The sequence below is a fragment of the Babylonia areolata genome, chromosome 6 (assembly GCF_041734735.1).
Source record: "Babylonia areolata isolate BAREFJ2019XMU chromosome 6, ASM4173473v1, whole genome shotgun sequence".
NCBI lineage: Eukaryota > Metazoa > Mollusca > Gastropoda > Neogastropoda > Buccinidae > Babylonia > Babylonia areolata.
The window spans coordinates 47,807,844-47,827,001 of record NC_134881.1 but is presented as its reverse complement, the minus strand read 5'-3'; the positions used below and the strand labels follow the sequence as shown (position 1 = coordinate 47,827,001).

At 43.2% G+C, this 19,158-nt stretch overlaps 1 protein-coding gene across 3 annotated transcripts in view; it reads left to right on the top strand.

The window, feature by feature from the left end:
* The window catches only part of LOC143283102 (spondin-1-like), a 221,377-nt gene that overhangs the window by 62,210 nt on the left and 140,009 nt on the right, over positions 1–19,158 (top strand). The gene's annotated exons all lie outside the window — the stretch shown is intronic.

Below are 19,158 nucleotides of genomic sequence, written 5' to 3'. Positions count from 1 at the left end.
CTCCTCTTACGTCTGTCTCTCTCTCTCTCTCTTTCATGGTCGTTTCCTTCGGAAGTCAGAGACGGACTGAATTTCGTGAAAAGCGGACGAGAAGGGGTGGGGGTGAGTGGGTTGTCCTCCTGGATTTAAAATCCCATAATCAGAGCTTGCCACGACACACACACTCCCTTTAGTGGGGGCGGGGAGACTCCCCGATGCCATTTAATTGAGACTTAAAGGCCGAGGGGGAGGGTCGCGGGGAAATCGGCCGTACTCCTTGAATAGGTTTTACGATGGGCGGTTAGGTTTGGGATGCCTGTCATGGTGACTTTGTTTCTGCGGGGACTGAGGCCGCTGTGTGTGTGCGGATGGGTGGATGGAGAGTTGGTTAGGGGTGTGTGTGTGTATAGGAGGGTGTGGGGGTGCGTGGGTGTGAGTGTGGGGGGCAGGGGGTAGGGGGGAACACGTGGGTGTGAGTGTGCGTGTGCGTGTGTGTGTGTGTGTGTGTGTGTGTGTGTGTGTGTTTTGTCTGTTTAATTTTAGGTCTGGTTGGCTGGTTCTCTCTTTCTCTCTCTCTCTCACTCTCTCAATCTCTCTCTCTCTCTGTCTGTCTGTCTCTGTTGATCTGTTTCTTGCTCACTATTTATCTGTTTCTGCTCTGTCTGTGTCTCCCTTTCTCCGGGTGCAATAGCTATGTGGTTAACGCGTTGGAATTTCAGTCTGAGGGTTCCGGGTTCGAATCTCGGTAACGGCGCGTGGTGGGTTACTGGGTTGAGATTTTTCTGATCTCTCAGATCAGTATATGTGCTGGTGCCTGAACCCTCATCATGTGTATACGCATGAAACTCAACCTTACTTCTGGTAAAAATAAGAAATGCATTTGTCTTGGGAGACGCAGATAGGGGGTGGGACAAATTTTGCCAATCAAGAGGAAGAAGACAGGGAAGGAAGAAAGGGAGGAAGAAGAGAAGGAGAAAAAAGAAGATCATCATTCACGTTGCCTCGTAGTCCATGAGTTAATTGACTGAAGTCTGTTAACGTACCACAAGGGGGTGGGGGGTTTATTAACCGTTTCCAGGTGGAGGGAGAGTTCGGGTACGCACACAGGGAGGCCTGTGATTGGCCAATTACTTTGCCACCTCCTGATCGGCTTGTTCCAGCATCGCCAACAACCACAATCTACCAGCCTGGGGAAAGGGAATCATTAGTCTCCTCCTCCACTTTAGAGAATGGTTGGGGGAGAGAGACACAGAGAGAGACAGACAGACAGACAGAGACAGAGATTCAAGATTCAAATAGTTTCCTGACGTAAGCATCTGTTCATACCACACGAATCAACACAATATGAATCTGACTACTGATGATTAAAAAAGGAAAAGCTTTGGTGGGAAATGCACAAAGGAGTAAATGACTGAGAGAGAAAGAGAGAGACAGAGAGAGAGAGAGAAAGAGAGAGACAGAGAGAGAGATGCATGCCCACACTCCTACACACACGTACACACACACACACACACACACATAAACTCTCTCTCTCTCTCTCCTCTCTTTTTCTCTCTCTTTCTCTCCCTGTCTCTCCCTCTCTCTCTCTCTTTTCTCTCTCCCTCTCTCTCTTTCTCCTTCACACACACACACACACACACACACACACACACACACACACACACACACACACATGCAAGCGCATTACGCTAGAGGAAGAGACGCACAGACCGCGAGAGACATAAGCAAAGAGACTGAAAAAACGAGATGTATTCATCAAGAGAAAGATAAAGAGAGAATTAGAGAGAGGGGGTGGGGGTACAGGCAGACAGGCAGGCAGACAGACAGGCAGAGAGATAGACAAGACGGGCAGACAGACAGAGAGGAACAACAGTAGAGGTATTTATCAAAACATGAACATGAAACTGCAGCTATCATTCCTTCCTTTAGACGCTTCGGCAGACTTACTTGGGAGGGCACAGTTGGATATCCGCCGCTCGCCCTGAGGGGTTGTGTGTATGTGTGCGCGTGCATGCGCGCGTGCTATGTGGAAGATGGTCGATGAGGTCGGGGCGGGGGTCAGGTGGCGGAGGGAGCCAGTGACAAAGCCGAAGTCACGCAGCTGGAAACCCTTGGCTTTGTGAGGTCTTTGTTCTCCCCCCTGCCCCGCCTCCAGCCTCTTTCAGGTCGCGCTGACCCCGCCGTGACTCCAGTCTCCGAGGGGCCGCTTCCATGGCCTCCAGCTGATAGTCCTCCGACAGAAGCCTGCTGAGAGAGCTACCCGGGAAGATAGCCAAGTCCACCCCTAATCAGGGTTAAGCGCCCTCCCACCCGTAATTAATGTCTGTGAGGGTCCTCCTTGATTACCTGTCCTATAACAATAATCACGTCCCTGGCTGACTTTTTTTGTCTGCGTGAGTTGGACTTTTTCATATCCGTGCGGGGGTGTGGAGGTGGGGGCGGGAGCAGGATGTTTGGCGGGTGTTGTGGAGGGGGAGGGGGGAGGCATTGTTAAATTTACCCGGTCATGGGTAATGAGTCACTTCGCGAAATGATCAGGAAATTCCGAATTCAGCAACCCGAATTCCAGGGATGACAGAGTAGGGAGAAATGTGGCAAGGTGTGTGAGAGTTAAGGGGGTGAAGAAGGAATCCAAAGAGGTTTTTGGTCTGTGCTTTTGTTCTGGTTTGTAATGACAGTCCTTGAGTATGGGGGACTACGTTTCTGCATTTTGTCTTTTCAAAAAAATGATTGCACAGCTCAGTGTCAGAAGTGATGTACGCATGGATTTAAACAGACGATGTCACTGTCACCACTTTGTCGTCGTCATCATTGTAAGATTACAATCATCACTGTCGTCACCGTCATTGGGATTATAATGATGAAAGTGATTAAATACATAGCTACTTAAATCTCTTTATCTCCTTACAAATCGAAGTTTGTATTCATATACTTACACACTTGTTTTTGTACACACGTAAATAGTATACGCACGTGTTTATAATAATTTTTTCTGCTTCTTTTCGTAGCTTATTGGTTAACAACCAAGTTTGTTTTTTCCAAGTTAAGTAGCCTAATTGGTGGGACAATGTTTCGCGATTTCCTGGATCTTTCTTATCTTCCTTTCCATTCCATTCCCCTCGGAATGATTATACAATCTTTTCCACGGTGCTATCTTTTTACGCCTAAGTTCCCCGTTTTGAAGAGTGGAGCCAGTGCACCCTGATACCACGGTTTGACGTTACCATCTTGCGTTGCGGCTGGTGGCCATACGTCTCTCTCCCTTCTTGATAACATCAGTAATAACAACTGTTCTTGTAGAAAGCAAAGTAGAAAGTGCAAGGAAGAGTGTGTGCGTGTGTGTGTGTGTGTGTGTGTGAGAGAGAGAGAGAGAGAGAGAGAGAGAAGCGAAAAGGTCGGAAAGAGGAAAGAGAGGGGGGACACACAGAGAGAGCGAGAGACAGACAGGCACACACACACACACACACACACACACACACACACACACACACACACACACACACACACACACACAGAGTAAACTGCATAAGCTTTGGGCAAACTTTCTGGAGCCAAAACTTGACTTCCACAAAAAATGTCTGTTGGCTAAAGTAATTCCTGTTTCCACACAAAGCTCTTGGCTCCAAGTACTTTCAAGTGGGCTTCGCGGAAAGAAAGAAAAAGCGAACTGACCACAGTGTGTCCAAATGTGGATACAAATATAGAAACAATTATGTCCACGATTCATCACCAGAAACCATGTAAAGGGAACATACGCCCGCAGGCGCGTATGTGTGTGTGGGGGAGGGGTCGGGGTGGGGAAGGGGTTGGTGTGTGGATTGTGGGGAGTTGGGAAGGAGAGAGAGAGAGAGAGAGAGAGAGATCGCCCTGTTTTGAAGGGTCCCTCTGTGTTAGCTGGTTGAATGTGTATTGTAGTCACCCCCACTCCACATCTAAACACCTCCTCCCCCATCCTCACCCTTCAAGTGGTGTACGTAATTTACAGGTCAAATAAGTCAGATTTTTTGCTCGTATCGTATCGTATTGCTTTGTGATGCGTGTCACAACATTTGTTTTTTGTTGTTGTTTTCCCCAAATATCTGTTTGAAAGACTCCACAGGATTCAGAATAACGCTGCCAGACTCATTTGCATAGCTTCTAAATTTGACCATGTTTCTCCTCTCCTTCAGTCTCTCCACTGGTTGCCTGTTTCTGATCGAATAGACTAAAGCTATCCACTCTGACCTTTTCTGTAGTCAACGGATCTGGCCTCCAGTATCTTTCTAAACTCCTCCGTCTCGCCAGAGTAAAAACAACTGTTCTTGTAGAAAGCAAAGTCGAAAGTGCAAGGAAGTGCGCGCGCGCGCGCGTGTGTGTGTGTGTGTGTGTGTGTGTGTGTGTGTGTGTGTGTGTGTGTGTGTGTGTGTTTAATCACATTTTGGTGTGTGTATGTAACATTGATGTAATTTGCTATGTAAACAAAAGTGTTTTTGTAAGGCACCAAGAGCAGATTTCTGGATAGTACGCTATATAAGTATCCATAATTATTATTATTAATTATGGTGAAATTCGGATCATTCTTCCTTGAAAGAGCATGTGGCCACAGTGTAGTGCCATCCATTGGTTTTCTGTATGCAAGTGTATTTATTTTACTTATCAGAGTGGATTTTTCTGCAGGATTTTCTGTTGGGGACAATCCTTTCGTTGCCATGGATTCTTTCACGTGTGTTGAGCTTTGTCGTTTCATCCAAAATAAATCCATGTGAAGATTGGCTGTTTTGAAGTGTCTATCCCTGTAAAATCAAGTTAGATGTGTAATTTTGAGTTGGCAATAAGGATGTGTGTTTGTTGGAATGAAACACGCTTTTTTCTGGTTTTGATGTCTGTAGACAATGAACCTTTTTTGTGGGAGAGTTGATTGAGCCGGAACGTGCTTCAAAAGGAACGCAATATTTTTTTCCATAATTTTTTCAGCGTCTGCCTAAACGATACCAAGCAATACTGATTTTTTTTTTTTTTTTAAAGAGAGACAAGACAAGACAAATTCTTTATTATCGAGGATAATAGATAAGCACTGGCGCGCTTTTTTTCATCCAGTCCCCGCCCTGAAACAGGGTCGACACTACACAAAACTAAATTATATATGTCATTGCATGCACTACACAGTGCTACGTAAGGTCATAGAATGCGAATACTATACTACATAATGGAATAAGCATGGTAAAAATAACACACACATACACACACACACACACACACACACACACACACACACACACACACACACACACACACAGAGGCACAAGCATGGTATCAATAATCGACAAAAAACAAAACAAAAAACAACCAGAACACACACATACTCTCTCTCTCTCTCTCTCTCTCTCTCTCTCTCTCTCTCTCTCTCTCTCGCACACGCACACTTACACACACATAAGCATGCATTGTGTATGTTAAAAAATACTATAGTAATTCGAATATATAACACTAACTCTAATAAAAACAACAACAACAACAACAACTCATAACCATAACAGGGGCGGGGGTGCTCATTGCCAAAGGAAGCATAATTCAACATATATAAAATAGTATGAGAATAAAAATGTCACAGGTGAACGAGAGAGAGAGAGAGAGACAGACAGACAGAGACTCAGAGAGAGAGAGAGAGAGAGAGGATAAAACAATATCAACGAACGAATAGCTAACCTGATATTGCATAGAACATGTGATAGAGAACATCAGGTCGGTAAGGAAGACAAAGTAACATGCAGTTTATCATCTAATCAACACACACACACACACACACACACACATATATATATTACACACACACGCACACACACACACACACACACACACACACACACACACACACACACACACACACACACACACACACATATATATATATATATATATATATATATATATATATATGTATAAGGACTGTGCGCTTATCGGTACACATACATCTATACATCGAATTGACAATGGAGGAACTGGCAACTACTGCATGAATATATAACTACATTTAAAGGAAAGAAATGCATTACAAACGAATGAAATGTTATAATGAAATGATATTTCAATTCACACCCTTAAAAAACAGGGGTATAATATAATATGATGAGGGGGGAGGTGGAGGAGTGGGGGACCTGGGCAACCGTACACACCAATAGTCAATCGGTATGAACAAAGTGCACATTACAGTGTCATGTCTGGGAAAGGTAATGTTTTTTTTAAGGTAGTAGGGTAGCGGTGTTCTTTAACTGTTGCTGGGAGTGAGTTCCATAGAGTGGCGCCTGAGTAAACCAAACTGGATTTGAAGAAATCAATTCTTGGGATTGGGATATGGACTTTAGGGGGATTTCTAGATGAATTTGCAGATAATTTGTTTATCAGTGTTGGTGGTGCATTTCCTGTCATAATCTTGTGCATTGTTGTTCCTTTGTTGTACTCAGATCTACGGACTAGAGGGAGAATATTCGCTTGTTTATAGTCTGAGTCCAATAGGGAAGTCTGTTTTAGGAGTACCAGCTTGAGCCCCCGTTTATGAAGATATAGTAATGGCTTCATGGCATTTGCACTGGCGGAGTCCCCTAGTGTTGATGCGTAATCTATTGTAGACTGGATATGTGCTTGAAAAAATAATTTCCGTGAGTGGAGGTCAAGGGAGTGCTTTATTTTGGACAGTTGATGGTTCTTCTGGGCTGTCTTTTTGGAAAGGGAAGTTATGTGAGGAATCCAAGTGAGATTGTTGCCTAATATGACTCCCAAAACCTTATGATCACTAACCTTTTCAATAGGTTCATTTTTAAGTTGGATGGGAGAGAATTTATCGATAGTGTTTTGCCTCTTTTGTCTGGTGGTGATCAACATGCATTTTGTTCTTAGTGGATGAAGAGACATGTGGTTCAGTTCAGTCCATTGGACGAGTTCATTAGTGCTTTCATGTAAGTCTTTAGCAAGAGCGTTGATATCAGTATGGGATGTGTGGATTGTTGTATCATCCGCAAAGAGTTCGCACGCGGATTTTATATGGAGAGGCAGGTCATTATGTATATTTAGAATAGTAAAGGGCTTGAAATAGACCCTTGAGGAACGCCATAGTCAAGTGCTGCTAGCGCGGAGACCGATGAACCCATTGTCGCGCATTGTTGCCTGTTTGTGAGATATGATTGGAGTAAACTAAGACTACTAGTTGCCAGTCCATATAGTTCAAGATTTCTAAGTAAGAGGTTATCACGTCAAATGCTTTTTTGAAATCAACAAATAGAACACCGCAATATCTGTTGTCACTGATATTTGCAAGCCAGTCATCTACAAGACTGACTAATGCTGTGAGGCACGAGTGTTTTTCTCTGAAACCAGACTGAGCTGGATGTAAAAGCTCATTGACATGAATGTGATGAGAAATATGTTTGTTTGTGTGCTTTTCTAGTGGTTTCGAAAGAACAGAAAGAATTGAAATTGGCCGATAGTTAGAAGGATCGGAAGTGTCCCCTGATTTGTAAATAGGAATAACTTTTGCTTTCTTAAATGCTTTCTTAAATTCTCTTCAGTGAAGAGAGAGAGAGAGAGAGAGAGAGAGAGAGAGAGAGAGGTTTGTTGTACGTTATTGTTTGTTTTCTTCTCACTGCTCATTCAGGTGATTCGCACTTCCATACAGGTAGGCTTCGGTATGCAACTGGCAAAGCTTCATGAGCCGGGTCAATCCTTACACAAATCCCCAGGATGTCCGTGCTATGGACAGAAGGTACGACAGCGCAGTGTCAAGTTAATCCCCTCCCCCACACAAAGAGTGATGGGTGACCAACAGGACATACAGGACCACTCGTTTGTCCGCTCTGTACAGCGGCTGCTTCATGACGGGACGTGTGAGGGACGTCTGACTGATAGTCTATCAAGAGAGGCCTGGGCTTGTGACGAACCTATGTATGTATGTATCTGTCTATCTGTCCATCGCTTTTCATTGGACGGACCCTACCCAGACAGCCAAGACTCGATCTCTCGAAACAGCCTCGTAGAGTGATGACCCAATGCCCATCGAGGACCTGTCTAGCAGGGAGCGTCTTCTGTTGGGGCGTTCGGATAACATTGGAATAGTAACGAACTTCGATTCCGGCAGTTTCTATTACCCGTCACCACAACTCTATTAAGCTGCGCCGTCAGGAACACATTCGAGAAGTGAAGGACCTATACCTGCAATCAGCTGTGTTCTTTTTTAGGAGGGGGTATATGGATAACCCTGATGTAGTGACATGAACTTTTTGTGTGTGATGTTTTGGATAACCTCAGCGTCTTGACAAACCTATATATCCACTTGGACCTTTAGTAAGAATGGAGTGTCCAAATTATGCTGGAGCTGTGACGAACAGTTTATTGTATGCCGTGACGTTTGAATCGCCATTTTATCGCGACGAACTGATACCTGTACAGGGAATTCTAGTCGGAGGGTTCTGTGTGTGTGTGTGTGTGTGTGTGTGTGTGTGTGTGTGTGTAGGTGTCTGTGTGACTGCGTCTCTCTGTGTGTGTGCGTCTCTGGATGTGTCTGTGTCTGTGTGTCTATGTGTGTGACGGTTGGAATGGCAGAAGAGGCGTCTTTCTGTCTGGCTGGGATCCACAAAGCTAGCTGCGTACACATCCATTCACCGACTGCACGGAATATACTTCCCGTAAATACTCCCCGCTGACGATCAGCCAAAAGCGATTACCGCACCTCCCTTCTTCCCGGACAGAGCCATCAGTCAAACGGCATCGTTTCCTGATTGGCTGTTTGATTCATGGTCCTTTGTTGTCGTTGCTTGTTTATTGTTGTTGTTGCTGTTGCTGTTGCCGCCGACGCCGTTGTTGCCAGACGCCGTTTTGGTTTGGTATGAGTTCCTGCAGTTCTTTGGTTAGCGTTTCGACCTTTCCGGCGGCGACGACGGCGGGTTGAAAGACTCCAGGAGTTTTGAGTGGTGATGAGGGGTTGGCTGTTGTGGGTGCTGTAAGGTGGTGTGTGGTTAAGGCTGCTGGTAGGTTTCAGGTGTTGTGAGTGATTTGTTTTTCTGTTTAAGACTTTAGGGTGTAACTCTGCCCCCCCCCCTCTCTCTCTCTCCCTCTCTCTGCCTCTCTCTCTGTGTGTACCTCTGTCCCTGCCTCTTTCTCTGACTCTCGCTGTCTCTCTGTCTCTGTCTGTCTTATAAATAGTTATTTCAGGATTTTTTTTATATGCATTTCAGTATATGTTTGTATTGATATGTGTGTCGATCTTACACGCATAAATATTTATTATATGATTTATATGTACTTTGTTTTCTGTGTACTGTTCAAACCTTGGAGACGAACGACTGAAAAAAAGACACATTACGCCCCTGTCACATGTACTTTAAGCTAATGACAAAGTGCCAAAGTGTCGCAAATCTCTTATTAGTTTATGTTGTTTCAATTCTGTTTTTTTCCTTTCTGTTCCATTTTATCTGTTTTGCACAATTTTGTTCTGATTAGTACCTAATATGTCACTGGAGCTTTTCAGCTAATGACATTAAACATTTCAGTGTTTCTCTCTGTCTCTGTCTCTCTCTCTCTCTCTCTCCCCTTCCTCCCTCTCCGTTCTCCTATTCCAGCCATTTCGTTGACAGTATCTTTTTTTCTTCTTCAAAATAAACAGACGTCACAGTCTGCGTCTTACGCCTTTCTTTCGTTTTTCTTCGTCGTTGCTATCATCATCATCAACATTATGGTTAACATAGATACAAATTGGACTTTTATTCCCCCGCCCTCCCTCCTCCCCGCATCTATCTTCACATAAAGAGGTAGAAGTGAAGCAGGCCGTGCCCATAGCCAGCCAGTGGCCAGGAACTGGTGGCTTGTAAGCGAGAGAGCCAGTGGTGGGGAAACACACAGGTCCCTTGATGCATGAGAAGACAGACAGACATCAGGGATCAGAAATGGAAATAGGGAGAGGCAGGGGGAGCTGGAGGGAGGGGGGATATAGGGGAATGGGAGATTGCGTGTGTGTGTGTGTGTGTGTTGTGTTGTGTTGTGTCTGTGTGAGAGAGAGAGAGAGAGTGCGTGTATGTGTGTGTGTGTGTGCGGGTGTGTGTATGTGTGTGTGTGTTGTGTGAGTGACCGAGTGTGTGTGTTTGTGTGTGTGTGTGTGTGTGTGTGTGTGTGCTTGTATGTGTTCGTGTGTGTGTGTGTGTGTGAGAGAGAGAGAGAGAGAGAGAGAGAGAGAGAGAGAGTGTGTGTGTGTGTGTGTGTGTTTTCTTCTGTTTAACGTCTATTCACTATAAGTGTTTTTAGACGGAAAGGAGTAAAGTAGTGTATAAAGGAAAGGGAATGCATGTGAATATTAGTGTTAAAAAAAAAGAAAAAAAGTTCATGTTATGTATCAGAGGAAAAGTATATTATAAGAAAAAGTCTAAAGAGGTTGTGGTGTGTATTGAATGAGTTGCCATGGGAAGGAGAATATGTATATGCATATCAACAAGTATTAACCTACAACAATGTAAATATAAATAACAGTATTAAATATAATACATCAAAGGAGGATACCAACTGGACTGCAGTTTAAAATTTCTGAAAACATTCTAAGCAATGAATAATCATTCAAAATCTTTTCAGTGGCTAATGAAATATGCGAAGAAAAGTCATCAACTACATCTTTTGGAAGTAACTGTCTTATGCTCGCACAATGAATGAGTAGATGGCTTACAGTTATTTGCTTACCGCATATACATTTTATATTTTTAGTGTGTGTGTGTGTGTGTGTGTAGGGGTGGGGAGTCGGAGAGGGGAGAGAGGAGGTTATATGACAGCGATGGATTACTTGCTGTGGTCAGTCGGCCTCAGTCATCCTACCCACCCCACTGTGCGCTCCGCCTGTTTCATCTGTTGATGGCTGTCTGACGGGTCTGTTCCTCTGTTCTCTGCGTAAAAAATAGAAAGACACAACAAGAAGGGGAGGGCGGGAGAGAGAGAGAGAGAGGGGGGGGGGGGCAGGACGGAGGGAGGGAGAAAGAGAGAGAAGGGGAGAGACACACACACAGAGAGAAAGCGGACATTGTTTTTAACTTTCAGTTTCTCAAGGAGGCGTCAATGCGTTCGGACGAATCCATATAAGCTACACCACATCTGCTAGGCAGATGCCTGGACCAGCTGCACAACACAGTGCGCTTAGTCAGGCCTTGAGTGCATAATTTTGTTTTGTTTTGTTTTGTTTTTGTTTGTTTGTTTGTTGTTTTTTACCTACCAGAGTGGATTTCTTCTGCAGAATGTTGCCAGAGGACAACACTCGTGTTGCCATGGGTTCTTTCTTAGTGCTCCATGTGCGTGCTGCACACAGGACCTCGGTTTATCGTGTCATCCGAATGATTAGACTCTCAGCTGCATTCTCCAGTCAAACTGGGGAGAAAGGGCGAGACCGGGAATCGAACCCGTACCCTCACGAACACTGTATTGGAAGATAAGCGTCTTAACCTTTCTGCTACTTTCCCTCCCTCGTGGGCAGACAGGCAGACAAGAACAAGGAAGAAAGAGAATATGCGTCAGGCATTCATGATTTTATTCATAAAAAAGGTTGAAAAAAGAAGAAGAAGAAAAAAAGGCAGAAGGAGGAGAGACTGGAAGATCAATAAAAAAAATTATTTTAAAAAAAGTCAGAAAGAAATGAATTATGAAGATCACGAGAACAGAAGTGGGGAGAGGAAAGAGAGACAGAAAGGATGGGCGAGGGAGAGGAAAGAGAGACAGAAAGGATGGGCGAGGGAGAGGAAAGAGAGACAGAAGAAACTTCTTCTTGTCCAACTCTGTGACTCTGGCTTGTCGGTTGTGTGTCAAAGCCTGGGTCTCTGTCAGTGGTTTTCTCGTCCATTCTACAGTGTTGTCAGTCCATCGTTTTTTTACTGTCTTCCTCTTTGTCTCCCTTCCTCAACAGTTCCTTAGAGGATTGTTTTAGCAAGGCCGTTGGACAGAGACAGAGAGGGAAGTATAGGATATCCTAATTTGTACATAGTGACTCTGTCTCTCTTATTCTCTCTGAGACCCCTCACCTCACCAACCTTCTACCCTCCCTACCCTCCTCCCACTCTTATCCTCCCCTCACCCGACCGCCCAGTCCCGCGCGCGCACACATCTCGTGCATCAGTCAGCACAGGAGGCAACCTTTCCTTTCATCCCTGCACCAACAGGGCACCGCGAGCCGTTCCTTCACTGCCACACGTCCATGGTAATGGAATTCTGGATGACACTGGAGGCTTCGGAGAGGACGACACCAACACCACATATTTTCTTTTTATGTGAATTTAAAATGTTACCCGCCACCAACCCCCCCCCCCCCCATCCCCCCCCCCCCCCCCCCCCCTTTGATGTCTGTTTGTGAGTAATAGCACCAGAACAGAGAGTAATTGTTCCAGCATTCTCGTACACAGACTTTTCGGATTTCGTAACCTTACGAGTCGAAGGTGAGGTTTTTTGGTGTGTGGAAAGGGGGAGGGGAGCCCTTTTTACCTGATTAAAACAAGACTTGTCTGTTTTCTGCCTGTCCGCCTGTACTGCCCGTTTGTCTTTTCTCTTTTCTCTTCTTTAATTTTCTTCAGAAAGACAATATGCGTAATTTTTTTTTTTAATTTGAAAAAAGGGAGGGGGCTGGGAAGGAAGGCGAACTGGATTACGTCTGAATTTGACGTCATTGTAGAAATACGTCATCGCAGTGATGACGTGTTTCTATAATACGTCATTCATTCACACGCATTGAGGAAGGCAAGCGCCGAAATATTTGCTGTCGGACAATGTTTTTTGTTTTCTTTTTTATTAGCTACCTCTCTCTCTCTCTCTCAACACACACACACACACACACATATATATATATATATATATATATATATATATATAGATAGAGAGAGAGAGAGAGAGAGAGAGAGAGAGAGAGAGAGATGTATATATGTAGAGAGAGAGAGATGTAGATATATATATATATATATATATATATATATATATATATATATATATATATATATGAGAGAGAGACGCTTGACGCTTTGATGCTTTTGACGCTTTGATGTTTTACTGTCATTGACTGTACAGTCCTTGTGACAGGGGGGAACAATACATTATCAGGAAACACAAGATCAAACAAAGAAACATAATATAAATCAACATTCTCATCACACATACAAATAATGTATATACCGACAATGGGACAAACATAAATCAACTGATCACTTCGGTCAGCTCGACCATCCAAAATGAATAAATATTCCTGTATACACATGCACACAATCATGTGTATCTATCAAATTATCATCAAATAATATGTCCTATAATAGTTTTTTTTTTTTCATAAATGAATAAATGAATTTTGCTTTACTCATACATGTACATCTAAACTTCTGTTTATCATTTTCTTTCGAAAATCCCATGCTTCTGAAATATATTTAGCAAATGATTTTATGATGCCTTCATCATTCGATCTGAGCAGCATTGTCATATCTTCTCTTCTTACTACATCCTTTTCAAAAAGAATACATTTTTTACAAATAAAATCATAAGATTTGCACTGAAACACAAAATGGTTTTCATCATCAGTAGCTGAGTTACATATTGGACAGGGAGACTGTGTTACTGTGCCAGTTTCAAACCACCTTTTATTGGCACTAAAGCCAAGTGTTCTTAGTCTAAATTTGGCTAGGTTTGTTCTGTGCCACCTGTTTGATATTATCATAATAAATTTTTCTGTTTGGAATATACTTTTAAATGAAAAGAACCAAGTATATTTTTCTTTGCATTCCATTTGTGCATGCCAGTGTTGTTTGTATGATGCAATCAGTCTATCTTTAAGTTCAGAAATAAATCCATTTTCATACCCTACGCCCTGGCACAACCACACAATTCCAAATCCATTTTCTATTAATGCCTTCTTAACAAAGTATGCCCAGTTTTGCTTCCCTGCTTCCTCTTGTACCAACATCATTTCATAAGCTTGTCTACATAGCCTTGATACTGGTAAACGTGTTACCTTAATCCAGTATTTAATACATTTTACAAATGTTCTCAAATAAAGTGGGTATCTGCCTGTCTCCCCGTATAGAATCTTAGTTGATGAATGAAGTGGAACACCAAGGAAACGCTTGTGTGTACTTTTTCTATATCCTTATTGTTGCAAAGACCCCAAACTTCTGCCCCGTAAGTCAACATAGGCTCAATCTGCGTATCAAATAATTTCCAAAATATACAAAGATCAATGCAATTTAACTTTCTAAGCCATCTGATTATTTCTATGACACCCTTCTTCCCTTTTCTATATGATTCCTCCCAAGCATGCTTCAAACTTAGTTTCGTTGTAAAATAAAGTCCTAGGTATTTGTAAGAGTTTGTTACCTTTACATCTACATTTCCATAAAACCATTTTTCATGAGCAGAAAGATGCCCTCCCATTCGGAATACCATTACATTTGTTTTATCTAGATTAACTGACAGGCACAATCGATCAGCTTCCTGCTTTAACACATTTAGTTGATTTTGTAATCCAGTGACTGTATCTGATAGAAGAATAACATCATCTGCAAATAATAATAGAAAAATTTCTATTGCTCCTGGGATCATTTGAATGCCATGTTTACCTTTCTGTGACAATTCCACTGCTAATTCGTTTATAAAAAATGAAAACATCCGGGGACTAAGCAGACAACCTTGTTTTACTCCACGTGGGCATTCAAAATAATCAGTATAAGGTACCTTTATCACGCACACAAGCCAATACTGAATCATACACACTTCTAACAGCTTTATACAATTTCCCATTAATGCCATTTTTACGTAATACATCCCACAATAAATTTCTATTTACCGAATCGAAAGCCTTCCTGAAATCAACAAATGCTACATACAGTTTAGTGTTTTTCAGTAAGTATTTTTGTACTAATGCAAAAAGAGTAAATATATGGTCTACAGTGCTATACCCCGCCCTAAAACCTGCTTGTTCCTCGATTATCTTTTCTTCCCTTTCTGCCCATTTTGTTAATCTTCTGTTTAAAATATGAGTGTATACCTTACTAATTATACTTGTGAGAGCTACTCCTCTATAATTATCAGGATTGTCAGTATCTCCCTTTTTATGTATCGGGACTATGACAGATTTTGCCCACTCTGCAGGAAAAGACCCATTTTCGAATAACCTGTTGAATAAAACAACCAGAAAATCAATCACAACTGAGTTGGCATGAGTAAGCATTTCACTGACTATCCTATCTGGTCCGGCACTTTTACCTGCCTTTAGATGTTTTATACTGGCAGTGACCTCTTCTCTAGATATTTGGCTGTCAAAGAAAGGCTCTGGCTCTGAATAGTTATTTTCTTCTTCTACATTTTCCTCCCAAGCCATATTTTCAAATGAATTAAAGACAGCAAAAAAGTGATTGAACCATTGCTGCAAACTGATTTCTGTGTATACAAAAGCTTTTCTGTTTACTGATTTAACTGTTGACCAGAATGATTTTGAGTCTTTGATAGAATCTTTTAGCTCTTGTAACTTTTTTTCTTCATATTCACGTTTCTGTGATCTTCTTAAATTGATATAATCTGTCCTTGCCTTTACATAATTTTCTCTGTGTTCATTTTCATTTATTTTAGTTTTACATCTTTGAAATCTTTTAAGAAGTGTTTTGACAACCCCTTTCTTCTGTTGACATTCATTATCAAACCAGTCGTTAAACTGCTTCTTTCCTTTCCCCACAACACGAACCATACATGCTGCAGCCCCATATAATGCACCAACAAAAATGTCTATACACTTATTTATATCAACATCTAACATCTGGTATGCTTTAGTCATACATTCATTAAATTCCTCAGAATCAAGCTCGTTTTTATATGTGCGTGCATTCTCTTCTGACCAAACTATTCTTTCTTCACTCTGTTGTGTTGATGTGCATGTTTTCTTTTTACCAAAGATATTTTCCCATTCCATTTCAACAGGTAAATGCCAGGAGTTTAAACAATCCCCAACACGCAGATTACAATTCTTGAACAAATTTTCTGAAACAATAAAATAATCAATTACACTGCAACCATGGGTAGACACATATGTAAAATCACCATTCTCATCACCATTAGTACAACCATTCACAATAACCATCTCAAGCAGAAAACAAAAATCCAACAAAGATTTTCCAAAATTATTTACAACTTCATCTTTAGAACAACGTTTATATCTTTCTCCCTCAGTGTCATCACAATCACCACCAGGTTCATAATTGTTCATGTCTTCCATCTTAGGCTGTTGACACCCTGTCCTTGAATTCAAGTCACCACAAACCATAAAGTAAACATTATCTCTCTGATTAGTTTGCAGCAAACATTCTTCTAAGATCAGTATACCATCTTTTAAATCAGTTGAATTGTACAATGGACTACCTTCTGGAGCAACATAACATGCTATCACTATTACATCTTTATCTACATTAAAAACACACTTATCAATTTTAACTGCAACAGCATTGTTAATATCCAGTTTTATTTCTTTTACAAACTTCTGCAAACACCTTCTGACCAACAATAGCACACCTCCAGAGTTCCTTCCAAAGTGAGAAAGTTTTTTTGCAGGGGCACTGAATTTCACATATTTTGTAAATATCCTACTATAATCAAACAAAGAATCGATGAATGTTTCTGTCAGACATATAAAATCAAACGTATTTACATAATTAATAAAGGGAATATCATTCAATTTATTATACAAATTTTCCACATTGTAATTCAGAAAAGTCCACTTTTCTGGATGGTCAGGCCTGTCCTATTTCTTTTTTGAACGCGAAGGTCTGTCACTGCCACTGACAGGTGGTGTAGAGCTGCTGGACTGCCTTCTCACGTAGTGCTGAAGCCCGGGTTGTCGCCCCGTCTGTCCGCTTCGCGTTGCCCGGGAGTCGCTGTGACGTGGCCCTCTGACGTCAGAACGCGGGGATTCCCCGCCGCTGCACACTGCCTGGCGTTGTGTTGCTCCAACCTGAGAGCGGTGAGTTGTGTCACCAATGACAGGAGAGGGGGACTGGCCACCCCCTGTCCCGCTGACTGCATCACGCCGTGCCGTGTTGTCCTGCCCTGTAGTCAGACCTGCACTGACAGCACCTGGCCGCTGCTCACGGGATGCACGTGGAGGATACTGGGGGGAAGGTGGAGGTGGAGGGTGGAAACCACCATCCGTGTTGCCAGGGGTGACGTCACCAGACTGTTGATCTGACACACCGCCTGTGTGTCGAGGGAAAGGGGAGGGGCGGGAGGGAGAGGGAGGGGCATGGGAATCTCCGCAGGTTGGTCGCGACGTGGTGGGTCGCAGCATCGGGGTATCCCTCTTGTTGTATGACGGGGACTGTCCGTGTCGACGCTCGCCTGTGACACCATGCCGACCTTGAACCCTGTCTGTGCCATGTGCCCCTGTGCTCCTGTCCCTGCTGTGTGACACACGTGTGGTTCCCCCCACTGACGTTGCTGCAACTGCGGCGTAAGTGCGTGGATCAGGTTGCTTGACATCAATCACCAGTTTTCCTTTCTTAAAGTATGCCCTTTTTCCTTCCCTCTTTGCCTGAGCAACGATTTGGGCCTGTGTCCTTGTTAGATCATTTGCCACCCTGATTCCCTGCTCTTGGAGTTTGTCTCTAAAGTCTCTGTAATTATCGACATCTTGTCCCTCCATCGATTAAACCTAACCATCATTGGTTGTGACTGTCCTTCCCTGCGGTACCCGATGCGATGTGCTCTTGTGATGTCATCTGGGGTCCATGTCTTCAGTCCTTCCACACTGTTCAGAATGTCAACAACAGTCTGCACACACGTGTCGTTGTCCTCTTGTTGGTCACTGTGGGGAATGCCGAATATACGGAGATTTTCCCTTCTGGAATATTCTTCCAGTCTGTCCATTTCTGATTTCAATTCAGAGACTTCTTCTTTGAGATCCGTCACTGTTGATGTCAGTCTCCCTGTCTCTCTCTTCTCATCTGCTGTCACATCGAACAGATCGTGTATGTCACACGTCATGTCAGCAACAGTTTCTGCCAGTTGTCTATGGTCATGTTCAATTCTATCACAGCGAGTATTAATCTCTTCGCATTTCAGCTTTACCTTTCCAAGTTCGGTCTTAATCTCACTGAGATCTCCTCTTATCAAACAAGTTTGATCATGTAGTTGTTGTATGGCTTGCATGAATGTTGTCATATCAGCTGAAGCAGACGCCATTGTTGTTGTGTTCTTCACCTCTTCAGTCGACATTCCTTTCTCGGCATTGTTTGGTCCCGGGTTTTCCTCAATGTCTCCACTAGTAAGTAATTTATGGAGCAGGTACACAGCGTTGACGGCACAACACATGAACAGCACAGCTGGCACGTGCAAGGCGAGTTGACACAGGCCTTCCATGTCACTGACACAATACACATTGTTTCCACATGACATTGTTCCCTGCCTCATTCTGTCTTCCTCAATCCACACACTTTTCATAGTAAACATTTCCTGTATATTCGACCCAAAACTGACAACCACTGTAGCGAATACTAGGCACACAATGCACCCAAACACAATGTCAGTCAGCGGCACGTCATTTTCTGTGTTCCGGTCAGCTCTCACCTTCTTTGCTCGTGAACTCTTTTGTTGACACTTTGACCTACATATTTGCACACTGTGAAAAACGCCAATTGCAGCTCTCCACGCTTGTAAGTCAATCATTCTGTCACTTGTTCTTGTACACTGTGTTGCTATGGATCATTCCCTGCGGTAATTTGGTTCCTGGAAACCGAAGAAGCGACAAAATACACACAAAACGTGGCAGCTCGAACAAAATCCTACCTCCTCGTCGCCATCTTGAATGTGGCCCCATATATGAGAGAGAGAGAGAGAGAGAGAGAGAGAGGTGTGTGTGTGTGTGTGTGATATTTATTTACACACCCGGCAGGGGATACCGTGAGAACGGACGATAAATAACCACAAGGGAGAGGGGTCCCCCCCGCAAGGTGATAGGGGATACGGAGAAGGCCAGGTGACAGAAGCCTCGGCTCTCACAGGTGACAGAAGCTCACCCCTCACTCCCCTCATCCCCCACACCCTGGCCAATGGGGCCTTTGCACGCCATTGTTGACGAGGTGTGATGAGAGTTCAATTCTCACGGTTTTCTCACTTCCTTACCCGTGATATATCAGCTCTACACTCGTACATATATCGTGTCGTAAAAAGCAA